This window comes from Schistocerca gregaria, chromosome 1 (genome assembly GCF_023897955.1).
Source record: "Schistocerca gregaria isolate iqSchGreg1 chromosome 1, iqSchGreg1.2, whole genome shotgun sequence".
Classification (NCBI taxonomy): domain Eukaryota; kingdom Metazoa; phylum Arthropoda; class Insecta; order Orthoptera; family Acrididae; genus Schistocerca; species Schistocerca gregaria.
In genome coordinates this window covers 198,724,872-198,737,707 of record NC_064920.1, presented here as the reverse complement: position 1 = coordinate 198,737,707, position 12,836 = coordinate 198,724,872, and the positions used below count along the sequence as shown (strand labels likewise).

Here is a 12,836-nt window from a genome sequence, read left to right as displayed (position 1 = left end):
CCGGCCAAGGCAGAAGCAGCTACAAGGAAGTAATCAATGTTGTGACTTTTAAGAGTTCCTAACCAGGGGCAAATTGTATAATTTCATCTGTGTGCTCTGATAGTTTATTTTCTTGAGTTTCTGCATATTAATTTAATATCTTGTAGACACCTTCTCATGTTTTTGTTTGAATTGGAAAGGAAACCAATTTTGTTACATATTACAAGTTTCTAAAAAGAAGTGAGTTATTTAATCTCACCCGAGTGCTTTGATAGTTCGGTTTTTGAATCTCTGCATATTAATATAATTTATTAGATACAGTTATTGTATTTTTGTCAGGGTCTACAGTAGAGTTACGCAGCATGTATTGATAGTCTGTTTGTCTTAGTAGCGTAGTTTTCCGTGGTCTTTAGTATGGGTAGGGACTGTGACTTGTGTTCAGATGTGAACCAAGTTGGCTACACTTTGCTCTCACCTCCAGGCTGTCAAGGCTTCTGTTACACAGCTTCCAGCTGCAGTGGATGGGAATCACTGTTGTGGGCTGGTTGTGGGGATCCAACAGAGGTCCAGCATGTTTGCATCCTCCAATCAGTCCCCACCGGTGGCCAGCCCAGTTACTGCTTGCACTGAGGTTCACCCCTCACCCGTGGTCGAATGGGAGGTCATCTCAGGATGTGGCAGACAGCAAAAGAAGTCCCAGGGGATTGCACGTAAGATCTCCCCAGTTAGATTGACAAACAGGTTCCAGGTGCTGTGTGAGGCTGACACTGTTGCTCAGTCAGATGCAGTCCCCTGTCCTGTTTCAAAGGAAACCTCTCAGCCTGCAAGATCTGTGCAATCACTGAGGGTGGGATTATTGGTAGTTGGGAGCTCCACTGTTAGGCAGGTTTTGGGGTCCCTTAGAGACATGGCTGCCAAGAAGGGGACAAAAGCCAATGTGCACTCTGTGTGCATACCAAGTGGAGTCATTCCAGACATGTAACGGGTCCTTCTGGATGCCATGAGGAGCACAGGGTGCAGCCAACTGCAGGTTGTGGCTCACTTCAGTACCAATTATGTGTGTTGCATTGTATCTGAAGAAATTGTCTCTGTTGTTGAGCATCTAACAGAGGTGGTAAAGGGTGCCAGTTTTGCTTGTGAGATGACATCAGAGCTCACCATTTGCAGCATAGTTGACAGGACTGATTACGGACCTCTGGTACAGAGCCAAGTGGAGGGTCTGAATCAGAGGCTCAGATGGTTCTGCGATCACGTAGGCTGCAGATTCCTCAACCTGTGCCAGAGGGTGTTTAGGATTTTGGGTTCCGTTGAATAGGTCAATGCATCAATGCATGCATGAGGTGCCTACATGTGTAGCACAGGATGTGTGGTGTGGATTGGTTGGTTTTTTAGGTTGGAGGGTCTTGCGAAAACACAAAAAGGGCTTCAGTCTCAAAGGGTGCAGGCCGAACAAAGGAAGAATGTAGATACAGAAACCATCAGTATAACTGTTGTAAATTTTCGTAGCTGTGTTGGGAAAGTACCAGTACTCCAAGTGCTAATACAAATCACTATGCTCAAATCGTTACAGGCACCAAAAGCTGACTAATGATAGAGATAAGTTCAGCTGAAATTTTTGTGAAGAACCTAATGGTGTTCCAAAAGGATAGGCTATACACAATTGGTGGTGGCATGTTCTGTTAGAAGTAGTTTATATTATTATGAAATTGAACTAGATAGTTCCTGAAACTTCCTTCCTGGCAGATTAAAACTGCGTGCCAGATTGATATTCAAACTTGAGACCTTTGCCTTTTGTGAGGAAGTGCTGTGGGGGTGGGTTGTGAGTTGTGCTTGGGTAGCTCAGTTGGTAGAGCATTTGCCTGTGAAAGGCAAAGGTCCTGAGTTCAAGTCTCGGTCCGAGACACAGTTTTAATCTGCCAGGAAGTTTCATATCAGCACACACTCCACTGCAGAGTGAAAATCTCATTCTGGAAACATGCCCCAGGTAGTGGCTAAGCCACATCTCCACAATATCCTTCCTGCCAGGAGTTATAGTTCTGAAAGGTTCACAGAAGAGCTTCTGTGAAGTTTGGAAGGTAGGAGATGAGGTATTGGCAGAATTGAAGCTGTGGGGATGGGTTGCGAGTCATGCTTGCATAGCTCTGTTGTTAGAACACTTGCCCGCGAAAGGCATAAGTCCCAAGTTTGAGTCTCGGTGCGGCACACAGTTTTAACCTGCCAGGAAGTTTCATATCAGCGCACACTCTGCTGAAGAGTGAAAATCTCATATTAGTTAGTCCCTGTGAGTTAGTACGGGCAGAGGTCATTCTTGGCAACAGAAATAAAATAATAATTGGATCCTTTTACCAACCTCCCAATTCAGATGATACAGTTGTTGACACGTTCAAAGAAAACTTGAGTTTAATTTCAAACATGTACCCGACTCATACAATTATAGTTGTTGGTGACTTTAAACTTTAATTTATCCTCAATATGTTGGCAAAAATACATGTTTAAATCAGGAGGTAAGGATAAACCATCATCCGAAATTATACTAAATGCATTCTCAGAAAATTATTTCGAACAGTTAGTTTATGATCCCAAGCGAACAGTAAACAGTTGCGAAAATACACTTGATACCTTAGCGACAAATAATCCTGAGCTAATAACATAAAAAAGGATACAGGGATTAGTGAACACAGGGTTGTTGTAGGGAGACTCAATATTGTAACCCCCAAATCCTCCAAAAATAAACGAAAAATATACCTATTCAAAAAAGCAGATAAATATTCACTAGACGCCTTCTTGGGAGACTGTTTCCACTCTTTCAAATTAACCATGTAAGTGTAGACCAAATGCAGCTTGGATTCAAAGGTAGTGTCATAGGCTCTTTGTTGTTCCGTATCTATATAAACGATTTAGGAGACAATCTGAGCAGCCGTCTTAAGTTGTTTGCAGATGATGCTGTTATTTATTGACTAGTCAAGTCATGAGAAGATCAAAACAAATTGCAAAATGATTTAGATAAGATATCTTTATGGTGCAAAACTGGCAATTTTCTCAATAACAAAAAGTGTGAGGTCATCCACATGTGTGCTACAAGGAATCCATTAAAATAAATTAAATTAAATCGATTACACAATAAATCAGTCAACTAAATATCTAGGAATTACAATTACGAACAACTTAAATTGGAAGGAAGACACAGAAAATGTTGTGGGGCAGGCTAACCAAAGACTGTCTACACTACACTTGTCCATCCTCTTTTAGAACACTGCTGTGGGGTGTGGGATCCTTACCAGATAGGACTGATGGAGTACATCAAGGAAGTCGAAAGAAGGGCAACACATTTTGTATTATCGCAAAATAGGGGAGAGGGTGTCACTGAAATGATACAGGATTTGGGGTGGACATTATTGAAACTAAGGTGTTTTCCACTGTGATGGAATCTTCTCACAAGATTTCTCCTCCGAATGCAAAAGTGCATGGTGTACATAAAGTCCAGGAACACTTTCAATTATTTATTGCACAAGAACCAAACATTATACAGATATCATACACGTGTCATTTTGACAAGAAACCCTGAAAGTTTTTTTTCCCATGTATACCACCACAGCTTAGCTTGGTAATTTGCTGATAGTCAGCACTAGTCACAAACATGGTGAGTTCAGGTGTGGAGCGAGCTTTCAGTATGTTGGAGTTTGACAGAAACAAGTTTGCAACAGCTGTTCAACGGATGTTTAGAACCAAGTAGGGTAAGAAGCCACCAACAAGGAAGGCTATTTACCAGTGACACAACAAATTCGTTACGACGGGTTGCTTGTGCCTGGCAAAGAGAAGCAGACATCCCAGTGTGAGTGAAGTGAATGTGGAACGTGTACAAGAGACATTCAAAAGGAGTCCAAAGAAATCAGTGCATCATGCATCCCGTGAACTCGAAACGGCTCCAATGACAGTGTGCAAAGTCCTGCGGCAGAAGCTGTCTATGAAACCATTCAAATTGGAGCTAGTGCCGAAGCTCAATGATGACAACAGAGACAGAGCTTTGTTCGCAGTTGCAACAACTGAATGAGGATGGGGATGGCATTGTTGATCGCTTAATTTTTAGTGATGAAGTCACTTTTCACACTAATGGAAAAGTGAACAGGCATAATTGTCGAATCTGGGGTACAAAGCATCCACACGAATGCATTGAATTTGAGCATGATTCCCCAAAGGTAATGTTTTTTGCGCCCTGTCACGTCGAGAACTGTACGGGCCATTCTTCTATGCCGAAAGCACTGTCACTGGATATTCCTACTTGGACATGTTGGAGCAATGGCTGATGCCTCAAATGCAATTGGACTTCCGTTCATCTTTCAGCATGATGGGGCTCCACCCCATTTTCATCATGAAGTTCGTGGGTACCTGAACATGGAGCTGCCGCACCGATTGATCAGCCATGCTACAGAAGGGGACAGCTGTTTCATGAAATGGCCTCTCCGATCACCAGATCTCACTCTGTGTGACTTTTTTCTGTGGGGACACATTAAAGATCTGGTGTATGTACCACATGTAGCAGAGCTCCAGGAGAGAATATGGGAAGCGACTGCCACAGGCGACGATGCCATGGCAAGAATTTGATTACTGTAATGACATCTGCCAAGTCACTTATGGTTGGCCCATCAAATGTTTGGAAAAAAAACTTTCACAGTTTCTCTTCAGAATGCAAAATGTATGACATCTACACAATGTTTAGTTATTGGGGAATAAATAACTGAAAGTGTCTCCGGACTTTACGTACACCGTGTATTTTGTTGACACCGACCTACATGGTGAGAAAAAAATCATCTTAATAAAATAAAGGTTGGTTGGTTGTTTTGGGGAAGGAGACCAGACAGTGAGGTCATCGGTCTCATCGCGTTAGGGAAGGACGGGGAAGGAAGTCGGCCATGCCCTTTGAAAGGAACCATCCCGGCATTTGCCTGAAGCGATTTAGGGAAATCACAGAAAATCTAAATCAGGATGGCCGGACACGGGATTGAACCGTCATCCTCCCGAATGCGATAAAATAAAGGAAATCAGAGCTTAGATGTTCGTTTTTTCTGTGCTCTGTGTGGGATTGAAATGATAGAGAATTAGTGTACAGGTGGTTCAATGAAGCCTCTGCCAGGCACTTACATGCGATTTGTGGAGTATCCATGTAGATGTAGAACAATGTGTATATTCTGTTAACTAGCTAAAAAGTCAGTGGTGTCATATCTCAATAAGGAGTTTCAAAGATTTAGCTTTGGAGACAAGCATGTAGAAAAACTATGGTTCAATTTCAAAATAATAGTTGACCATGCACTGGACAGATACCAACCTGGTAGAACAGTTTGTGATGGTAAGGATCTTCATGGTATACAGCCACTGTAATGAAACTTCTAAAGAGAGAATACTGCATAATAGTTGTAAAATGCAGTATAATGTTACTGATAAAGAGATGCAGAAGAAAATACACATGGCTTACACAATGGCAATACATGATGCCTTCAGTGACTATCATAGCAGAGCACTGTCAAAAGTTCTCACACAAAACTTGATGAAATTCTGTTCTTATGTAAATGCTGTTTGCGGCACCAATGGTAATGTCCAGGCACTCATGGGTGGGCCAAGAACTAAAATTGGGGGTACCAAAGCAAAGCAGAAATGCTGAACTTTGTTTGCAAATATTCCTTAAAGAAAAAAAGAAATAATCCAGGAGAACTTACCCAATTTCATTCTCATACAACTGAAAAAATGAGTGAAATATATGTCACTGTAAGTGGTGTTGAGAAAAAGCTGAAGTAATTAAAACTGAACAAAACTTTTAAGGCCTAATACAACACTATTACATACTGTGGTCGAATTATTCTTCTCTTTTAACCATAATATAGTGCAGATCCCTTGAACAAAAAGCTGTGCCAAGTGGATGGGAGAAAGCACAGGGCACACCTGCGTACAAGGGCAGCATGAGTAATATATAAAACGTTTGTCCAGTATCCCTGTCTTTCATTATTTGTACAATCACATAACTTATTTTGAACATAATGACATCCTCCATGTCAACCAATGCAGATTCCGAAATGCTGGTCATGTGAAACCCAACTTGTGTTTTTTTCAATAAATCCTGAAAGCCATGGAAAAAGAGTATCAGGTAAGTGGAGTATTTCTCGACTTCCAAAAATTATTTGACTCTGCACAACACACACACACACCTATTATCGAAAGTACAGTCATATGAGATATCAATGCAGCAAGGATGCAGCACGTTATCTTGGATGGAGGGTCATCGACAAACACAGAACTTCCAGAGTGCTACTGGGAAGTGTGTTAGAACATGACTTTTGACAGCTGATGATGTTACCTGTAATGAAATACTGTCTGAAAAGAGCTGCACAAATGTTCAGCTAATTTTGGTAATAATATTTCAAACAAATGCAAAGATTGGCAGCTTGCTTCAAATGTTCAAAAATGTAATAACTTGCATTAAAAAAAAATTAAAAATTAAAAGAAAAAAAGAAAGAAATTGCAGAATCCTATGACTTCAATATCAGTGGGTCAAAGTTGGAATCAATCAACTCATGCAGATACCTGGGTGTAACAATTTATAGAAATATGAGACAGACTTACTCATAGGTAAGGTGCGTGGCAGACTTTGGTTGACTAACAGAACATTTAGTAAATGTAATCAGTCTACAGAGGAAACTACTTAAAAAACATTTGTGTGATTCAGAATATGTTCCAGTGTGTGGGGTCCACATCAAACAGGACCAACAAATGATGCTGAATTCACACAAAAAAGGGCAGTATGAATGGTCACCAGTTTGTTTCACCCCGAGGAGAGCATCACACAGTTGCTGAAAGAACTGAACTGACAGGCACTTGAAAATACGAGGTATATCCACAAAGTAAGTTCCGTTTGGTTATATGAAACAAATGTGTACAGATACAGAAAAAATATTTATTGTACAAAAATCTACAACTGTTAAACTACTTGTCTACATAGCTTCCAAAATTTTGTAGGCACTTGTAATAGCGTGGCACAAGTTTTTGGATACCATCTCCATAGAAGGTTGCTGCCTGCGTATTCAACCATGTAGTAACATGTTCTTTCAGCTCGTCATCATCATTGAAGTGTTGACCACCAAGGACAGCTTTTAGGTGTAAGAAGAGATGAAAGTCGCTAGGAGCGGGGTCCGGGCTGTATGGAGGATGATCAAAAGTGTCCCAGTGAAATTCCCGTAAGAGTTGTTTGGTCACATTCACCATGTGAGGTCGGGCATTATTGTGGAAAGAAACAACACCTTTTGACAGTAATCCTTGGCACTTGTCGTATTGCGGGCACAACTTCTTAATGGTCTCGCAGTAACCATGTGCATTGATTGTTTGACCTTGTGGTAAGAAATCAATCAGCAAAATGCCTTTTATGTCCCAAAAAACGGTGCACATGACTTTTAGAGGTGTCAAGATTTGTTTAGGCTTAACCTTCATTGGGGATGAAGTGTGCCTCCATTCCATTGATTGCCGTTTTGTTTCAGGGGTGTCGTACAATAGCCAAGTTTCATCCCCCGTGACTATCTGAGAAAGAAAACCATCGCCTTCTTCATTGTAGCATGTCAAAAACTGAAGTGCACTGTCCATCTGTTGTTTTTTGTTTTGCTCAGTAAGAATTTTGGGTACCCAATGTGAGCAAAGTTTTTTTTAAATTTCAGTTTTTCAGTAACAATTTCATGAATTAGTGATTGTGAGATTTGTGGAACTTCCATAGCAAGGGCACAAAGTGGGAACTTACAGTTGTACTTAATCTTCTCTTCAATTGTGTGAACCAGTTCATTAGTAACCACGGATGGGCGTCCACTTCGTTCTTCATTGTGCACTTGATCATGTCCTACATTGAACAATCTGGCCCATCTTCTAACCATTGAATCACTCATAGCATTTTGTCTGTAAACATTTCTTTGCATTTAGAAAACCAATCACAGATCTGGTTTCACACGCAGCGGCATTTTCAATTACGGCTGACATTATAAAGAAGCACTACAAAGCACACATCAGCATCAGCGATACAAAAATGGCGTACATGTCTTCTCCTTGAGTCAGAGTAACAGCCGTGCATGCTCGGAACTGTGATCGTAGCACGGATAGAAATAAAAACGGAACTTACTCGTAGTTGCAAACTATCTTGTAAAATTGTACTTAGTAAATTTTAAGACCGAACTTCATGTGATGAATCTATGAATATACTACCAACCCCCTACATATTGCTAGAGTAGGAATCTTGAAGACAAGGTTACACTAATTACAGTGCAGAGCTGTTTAAGCAATCATACTTCCCCTGCCAAATATGTGAATAGTACATTCAAAAACTCTAATAACTTGTGCAATGGGAAGTATCCCTCTGCCATGAATCTCACAGTGATTTGTCAAGTATAGATGCAAATTTAGACATATGTTGAACACAGGAGCAAAAGACAATGCAAACTATATTATAATAAAACAAAGTAGTGAGGATGATAAAACACACAAATTTACACACTGTACGACAAATTATGCTTTCCTTTGTACATTGATGAATCTTTCAATTTTAAGCCAATTTTGAATATTATTTCTGAAAGTCTTTAACGAGATACTCTACGAAAGCCAACGCAATGTACTGAAAAGTTCATCCCCTGTAATGTATAATTATTTTGTGGTTTTCTTAGTGCAGTAGTAGGCTGGTCAATCATTTGATTGTGTTGTGTATTTTGTTGGTGAATCTACATCTACATCCATATTCTGCAAGCCACCGCATGGTGTGTGGTGGAGGGTACTTGTAATACTACTAGCCATTTCCTTTACTGTTCCACCTGCAAACAGAGTGATGGAAAAACAACTATCTAAATGCCTCTGTATGAGCCCTCTTATCCTCATGGCCCTCGCATGAAATGTACATCAGCAACAGCAGAATTGTCCTGCAGTCAGCTTCAAAGTTGGTTCCCTAAATTTTCTCAATAGTGCTCTGCAAGAAGAACAGTGTCTCCCCTCCAGGCATTCTTGTTTGAGTCCACAAAGCATCTCCATCATATTCAAATGTTGATCAATTATGCTACATCTAGCAGCACACCTCTGAATTACTTTACTACTTTAATGTGACCTAGTGGAGATTGCAAACACTCAAGCAGTAATCAAGAACAGGCCACACCAGTGTTTTACATGCAGTCTCCTTTACGGAGCTACAGTTTCCTAAAGTTCTCCTCGTAAATTAAAGTTGACCATTCGCCACCCTTATGACAGTACACAACAATGGTTTGCACTAGTGTCCTGTATGTAGTCACTTTTACAGATGAACCTCACTTTTACAAAATTCTCCCAATAAACGAAAGTTGATCATTCGCCTCCTTCCCAACTACAGTCCTTATATGCTCAATCCGTTTCACACACACACACACACACACACACACACACACACACACAGTGTTTAAAGAGAACCACAGCTGACAATGAAGTGAAATTTGAACAGCATATAATTGACACAGGTAATGGAAAAGAAAAAAGAAGAAAGAATTAACGAAAATTTGACTAACAGATGGCACTGTAAGCATCACAATATGCACACCACACACATGGCTGTTCCTTTGTGTGTCTGAGATGTCCAATCTGAATATCTCCATGAAGGGTACCACGCTGCTGGCAAAGCTCTTTCGCAAGAGCAGGACTGTGTGCCAGTAGCCCTGCCGAAGTTCCCAGACACTCATGGTTATGAAAAAAGGCAATGATCCAACGTCTGCTAAGGGCCTGGAGAAAATGATTACAAAATTCAAAAAGACAGGTTCTTTTGAAGTGCAGTGTGGCTTAGGGAGGAAAGCAGTTGATCCAACGTGTATCAAAGATGTGGTCACAGCACTGTAGGACTGTTCAAGGAGTGCACGGGGAATTGCCCAAATGATGGACATGCCTTCAAGTACAGTGGATAAAATCCTATGAAACATCCTGCATTGCTATTCATATAAAATCATGCATGTTCAGGAGATGCTTCCTGCTCATCTGCCAGCAAGACAAATATTTGCTTTGGAATTTCTTGCTCACATGGAAGGGGCAATGAACAGCCATGGAACATTCTGTAGACAGATAATGCCTATTGTCATCTTCAAGAACATGTTAGTATGCAAAACTTGTGTGCACCAATGTCATCCCAGTCCTTCAACGGTGTGGATGTGTGGCTAGGATTTTTTTAATGCAAGTTGGCACTCCTCCGCACATTGCATATCCAGTGAAGCAGCTGCTGCAGAGGCATTTCATAAATGCTACAATTATCAGCTACCATTTCCCTACAACCTGGCCATCAAGGTCACCTGATTTTAAGCTGTGTGTCTTCTGGCTGTGGGGTTATCTGAAAGATGTGTTCAGTGCTCCAGTCACAAATGTAGCTGAACTGAAGGCATGCATTGTGCAATGCATTCTTAATGTGAGAACTGAGACACTCCAGTCTATTGTGGAACATGCTGTTTCTTGATTTCAACATGTGGTAGCTTACTGAACCTGTCTTGCACGAATCTCACAACAATCAGAAACTGACATCATTTTGCTTTTTATTATGTTGTTTTTGGCATCAGGACAGTTAAAAACTGATTCTTCCCTTCCGATATGGTACGATACTGCTGTGCTGGATGGGCTCACATTACTCACGGTGACACAACAGGTGACTGCTGAACTTGTGCAGTCATGATCATTGAACACTGCAGATAGTATAATGTGCAACTCAAACCATAGCCATCACATTGTGATTCATTTGTCATTTGTAGCCAACCCCATTTACATTAAGACACTTACAGCACCATTTATTTGTAACATTTTCGTTAATTTTTTTTTCTTTTTGGTCCATGGTGCTTCCTCCCATGTCAATAATATGATGTTCAAATTTGACATCGTTCTGATAAGTGGTTTTCTTTCTAGAGCATTTTGAAACTGGAATTTTACTTATAGACACCATATATGTGAAGAACAAGAGAGACTTCGTTCTCAACAAGAGGGGTCTTATAACACTTCCTACGCACACTCCTGACTATACCCATCTTTGACAAACACTCGCCTTCAAGAACAACACACTGTGCTCTATTACTTAAGAAGTCTACGAGCCTCACATATCTGGTAACATATTTGCTGAGTTTCCCATGAGCAATGCTTTCTAGAACTGTGTTGATTTGTGGACAGAAGCTTTTCTGTCAAAGAAATTTGTTATATTCGAACTGAGAATACATTCCAGATTTCAGCAGCAAACTGATGTTAAGGTCTGTAATTTTGATCCATTATTTTAGCCTTCCTACAATACAGGAGTCACCTGCACTTTTTTGCATTCACTTGGGAATTTGCACTGGGCAAGAGATTTGCAATAAATGTAAGCCACGTAAGTGGCCAATGCTATAGACTACTATGTGTAAAAATGAAATGAGATTGCATCTGGATCAGGCAATGTATTTGCTTACAACTCTTGTAGTTGCTTCTCTATTATAGGTATGCCTGCTACTATGACTGCCATACAGGAGCTGTGCAATGGTCTACTGACAGTACATTTGTAAGATCTTCCTCTGTGGACAATTTCTTAAATGAGGAATTTACAATGTCAGCTTTCCTTTTTCTGTCTTCTGTTCCAATACCAGATTGGTCAATGAGTGACTGGATAGATGCCTTCAACCTGCTTAGTGAATTTATGTAGGACCAGAATTTTCTCACATTCTTGGCGAGACCTATTGCTAAGGTAACATGAAGATAGTAGTTGTATGCTTCACGCCTTTATCATTTTACAGACATGGCAGTCTCTAATAACTTTTGCCTGTCATTATTTGTGTGTTCTATTTTTGAACTAAGAGTGTAGTCTCTGCTTCCTCAGCTTTTCCCAAATTTTGTTATTGAATGACAGTGAGTCTTCTCCATCCTTAATCCACTTACTCAGCACTTACCTCTCTAAAGAGCAGTTTACAACCTCTTTAAACTTTGTCCATAATTTCTGTCTGTTCATCATACTGAAACTAAATTATGAGCACTCATTGTCTAAGTGGGACGCTAAAATTGGTTATCTGCCCTTTCTAACAAAAATACTCTCCTAGCCTTCTTGATGGATTTATTAACTTTAGTATCGCTATGGTAACATTATAATTACTAATACCTGTCTCTATACAGACACCGTCGATAAGATCAGGCCTGTTTGTAGCTACAACATCTAAAATACTTCCATTGTGTACAGACCACTGAAGTGGGTGCTGAAACAGTTTTCAGAAAACTGTGTTCAAAGGTACTTCGCAAGACTGCCTATCATACCAACTGCACTGAATTCATAGCCTTACCAGTCCATATCTGGTAGGCTAAAGTTGCCTCCAATTAACAGTGCATGAGCCGAGCATTTCCACAATACTGTGTGTAGAACTTCTTTGAATGATTATAAAACTGTCACATGGTAAATAAAGACTCCACAATTAACTTGATTTCACCTAGACCTGTTACATGCATCCTGATAACCTCATCGTCACATTCCTTTTCGACCTTGATTGAGACAATATTTTTTTCAGTTGCAATGAACACACTGCCTTATCAATACACGTTGCAGGCCTCACCAAACATTTCAGAGATTTCTACTTCAGTTTTTAGTTAGCTCTTAGTTGTGAGAATAATTATGCAGTGACAACTCTTATTTTTGATAGCCTTTATTCGTGGTTCTGTTGGTTTTCCTATGTGTATTGTAGGTAACTGATCATAAATTAAAGAACTGTACAATTCTTAGTTTTTTATGCAGTCTGCAGGATGCATTGTTTCGGAAACACAATAAACCTAACCGCCTCGTTTTGATACACAAATGGCATCCCATAACAGTATGCCTATGTTATGAGACTATGAAAAATATT

The 12,836-nt window shown here is 40.2% G+C and overlaps 1 non-coding gene across 1 annotated transcript; it reads left to right on the top strand.

Moving 5' to 3' along the window:
• Nucleotides 1–1,807: 1,807 nt before the first annotated feature.
• Nucleotides 1,808–1,882, top strand: Trnah-gug (transfer RNA histidin (anticodon GUG)). Its single transcript has one exon. It is a non-coding gene; the product is annotated as a tRNA-His (tRNA).
• The last annotated feature ends 10,954 nt before the right edge of the window (nucleotides 1,883–12,836 follow it).